The sequence below is a fragment of the Cupressus sempervirens genome, chromosome 11, assembly GCF_028749045.1.
Source record: "Cupressus sempervirens isolate cs-2001-9-10 chromosome 11, ASM2874904v1, whole genome shotgun sequence".
NCBI classification, from domain to species: domain Eukaryota; kingdom Viridiplantae; phylum Streptophyta; class Pinopsida; order Cupressales; family Cupressaceae; genus Cupressus; species Cupressus sempervirens.
This window is the reverse complement of record NC_143128.1, coordinates 780,694,019-780,698,199: the sequence shown is the minus strand read 5'-3', so window position 1 is coordinate 780,698,199 and position 4,181 is coordinate 780,694,019.

Here is a 4,181-nt window from a genome sequence, read left to right as displayed (position 1 = left end):
TGAGAATTCTCACTGGGGCCTTGGAGAGCCCATCACTCTCCTTCCTATTTTGGATTTTTTAGCAATTAAAATTACAACATATTCCTCACACTTTCTTGGAGTCCTAGTAAAATTCAAAGTCTTCTATATGCCAACTGCCACTTCCTGATCTATCTTGACTCCTATGGCTAGCCTACCTCTCAGTCTTTTAGGTGTCAAGTTACTTAGCAAAACCATCTGATCCATACCAATTTGAGAAATGGAACATGAAATGGGAATGGGAGATGAGCCTTTAGTAGTAGATAAAGGAGAAGAAGACACCCTTAGGGAATTCTACTAGAGTGAGCCTACTTTTAAAATCAAAGTTGACTCACCCTATTTAGGAGTTGCTTCTGCATTAAGATTTTGATTTGCCACCCCCAACACTCGATGTTTGCCTTTGTAACCCTATTTTTATCCTATAAGTGAATATTGTTTGTCTTGTCTTGGTAAACCCTTGATTTATCTATTGAACTGATAACCTCACTTTCCAAGCCACTAAACCATTGGAAATGGGAGACTCTAACATGCCATTTTGAATCTGTCCAGAAGACAACTCATCTAAAATGAAATCCAAATATTGGGAGTCCCCCTATGGGGAAAAGAACTCATCCTGCCAATGTTGCAACTTCCCCAAAGGAGATAACTCAACATCATGATGAGCCTCATAATTATTGGAGCCCATCCTTCCAGAGAAGGTTCTTGATTTGAGACCTCCATTAATTGACTCTAAAACTGTGTCATATCCTTCCCTCTTAGATTAGAATCATAAGTAGCCAAATTTAGGAAATCCTTAGATGTTTTGCAAGCCACCTTAAGTCACTAAATCATGTTATTAACCTTCACCTTAGAAGAAAAGGGGGGAAAAAGGGAGGATAATTATTTAGAGTCTGCTTCTTTTTGGACATATCGAGATGTGAAAAGGACATTTTAACCCCCACATCACTTGTAGTAGGATGAGAACTTGTCAAGCCACACTTCAATGGATTCAAAGAATGATCAGGGAAAGCCAGAACCTTCCCAATACATGTTGAGATGCATTTATTGTTCAAGTGGTCCAAAAATTATGAACATTCTGCAACTCATTCTAGAGTCCATTAACACCCATTGCTCAAAACTTCCTAATTTTGATTCTAGATAGATCAGACCAGCCCACTTCATATTGATGTCAAAAAGGCTACAAATTTGAGGGGAAAAGGTGTAATTGTCCAAATATATCCAATCCTGCCATAAGAAAATATCCAGTTGATTTCTCAATGTTTCAAGAACTTCTGGAACCCTATATTCAAGAGGTAGGGCTGGGAAGGAAATCCAAAAAGGGAAGAAATGAATCTAGCACAAGGATGGATTAAAATTTGGAAACCAAATTTGTGTAGAAATCCCTTTATATTCCATGAACCATCCCTTAAATTTGTGTACTTTTTCTCTACTCAGTTTATCCTTAAAGATAGCAATAAAAGAACTCCTCCCATCTGAAATCAAGAAAATACTACAAACTCCTTTCCAAAACATTACTACCTAGTTAACTAATTAATCATTAGAAGGGGAATAGTTCCAGATCCTACCAATCAGGGCACAATCTTGCAAATCATGGATGGAATGTTCGATCAGATCCTTTGGCACAAAAACATGAACTAGTTGTGAAGGATCTCTCCTAGAGGGATTTGGGGTTGCTTTGGATTGAAGGGAGGTCCAGGCTGTATTTCCATTATTACCTTTGATGCTTGGACTATTAGATCTGAGACTGTAGACAACCTAGAAGGTGAGACATCTGTCCCAGCAAAATCCTCTCTGCAAATATCAAAAACTGACAAATGATTTTGCTTCGATTGTTGACTCCATTGTCATTTGCAGCAAAAGGGGAAACCATGTGGTTGAGGCCAAGATTTGATCCCTTTGTGTATATCTCCAAACTTACTATGCCATAGTAGAGACACCTTATCTTTATGAAAACCTACCTCTAGATTCTTCCCTCCCTTGGGTGGTCGAGCCATATCAACCCATGATGATGAGATGGCCTAGTAACATTCACCCATCTTCCACCTGAAAACACCCATTGAGGAATGTGGCTTTGGCCATTCTGAGATTCTAGGTGAACCCTAGCTCTAAGATCCTAGATTGGAAGCTCATGATCACCTTCATCCCCTCACCTCTCCTTCTGAGTCTGGTCACAATTGGTCATGCCATGATCCTTGGTGCCTACAATTTGGTTGACTCCTACAACCTGCTCCTACTCCTCGCTCCATCCTTGCAGTTTGCTTGACACCTGCAACCTACCTTCCTCCATCATAATTTAATAAAGTTAGTAACTTTTAAAATATTGAGGAATAGAAACCCTAGTTAAGTGTTGGAATATTCAAATAGGAAGAATGCTTCTGAGCGGGGGGGGGGGGTGAATCAGAAGTACTATATTTTGACCATTAAAACTTTTTAACTGAAAGTAGATTGCATGCATATAAACATATCGAACAATTATGAGAAATACATAAGCATCACCACATAACACTTGAGATTTTGGTAACCCAGAAACCCTCCAAAAATAAGAAGGTAAAACTGGGGTGGGGATGATACCCACAAAATCACTGCAGTAATAATGTTTGACCACTTCTAATGATCTGCCCTGTTAAAGGCCTGCCCTATTAAAGGCTTTACACTATATCAATAGTGACCTGGTTAAAGGATTTACAAACACTTTACATGAAGTGTCACCCTGTTAAAGGATTTAATCACCTATTTAAAGGATCTACAAAATAGCTGTTAAGCTAACCTATCACCATAGGGTTTTCATTCTAATACAATTGCTAGAGAGTATTAGGTACAATAAACCTGATAGCTTACAATCCTTTATTTGTTGAATACAGGCACTTGATCTGCTTTCTCTAATCTTGATCCTCTGAGATCTGATACTTTTTACTCTAAAATATTTTTCCTTCCACACCCTTGTACATCCACTTCTTTTTCTAATGAGATTTCATCTTCCTTATAAAGATATTCGAAGACTTAGGGTTAGGCATGGATCTACGATCCATATTGAATCTTTGCTTCCTACTCATTCCTTGCACTTTTCTTATTGGTTGCATGCCTTCTCCATTTTTCTTATTGGTTGCATGTAGATTGCATAGGAAATACAAAATATTCGATCTTATCATTTAATCCTTCGAGATTCATCATATGTCGGCCATGAAAATAGTTTACATATGAATCAATGAAGTTACAAACTCATATGTACATTCTGTGTTACTCGACACTTGTTGATTATAGATGCTCGGTACTAATAACAAACTGGCTTACTCGACTCCTATTGCATTTTTGTATTGCTTGACATCATCTGTGACTCGACACTTAAATATCACTCGACACTTGTATCATGCTCAACACCTAAAGTCATTCAGCACTTGAACTTCACTCGGCACTTGATCTTCACTCGACACCTGAAGGCTACTCGGCACTTGAAGATCACTTGGCACCTGAAGTCTTTCTTGACTTGGCTCATGTTGTGGCTTGGCATACATGGTTTACTCGGCTCCAATATAGAAATTGGTTAAGTGTATTGGCACTCAAGTGTCAAAAACCATTATGAGGTTAACAATCTCCCCCTTTGACATGAGTGACAAAAACACTTAACTGACCTTATGAGTACATTAACTAATCTACTTGGTATATACAAAGGTTTAAAAAAAACCTTTAATCAAAATTTGTGTAACTTATAATATATATACCTCAAAATTATTGTAACTCCCCCTGAGTTGGTTGTTTGTGCCATTATCTGTATATCATGCTCCCCTTGGTTTCCTTGGTTTTGTTTCCCCCATTCTCTCATCTCCTCCATGCATCTTATAATATCTCCCCCTTAGTTAATAAGATATATATCTCCCCCTTTTTGACACTTATGTCAAAGGATTTTTAAGGGTTAAGACCATATTTCGCCAAAAATGTTCTGTTTACCTCCATAATCATCCTGAGAGTTGCATCCCAATTGTTTAAAGCAATTTCCAGTGACTTGTGCTAGATGGTAGTCTCTGCAGCAAGATGAATAAGTCCATCTGAAGTAGAAAGATTAGGATCTTTCTTGAGAATAGTTTCTACATAGGCTTGTTCCTTATGGAGTATTTCCAAATGTGGGGTAAAGGAGGACTGGAGTTGTATTAGTTTTGCCTTGATAT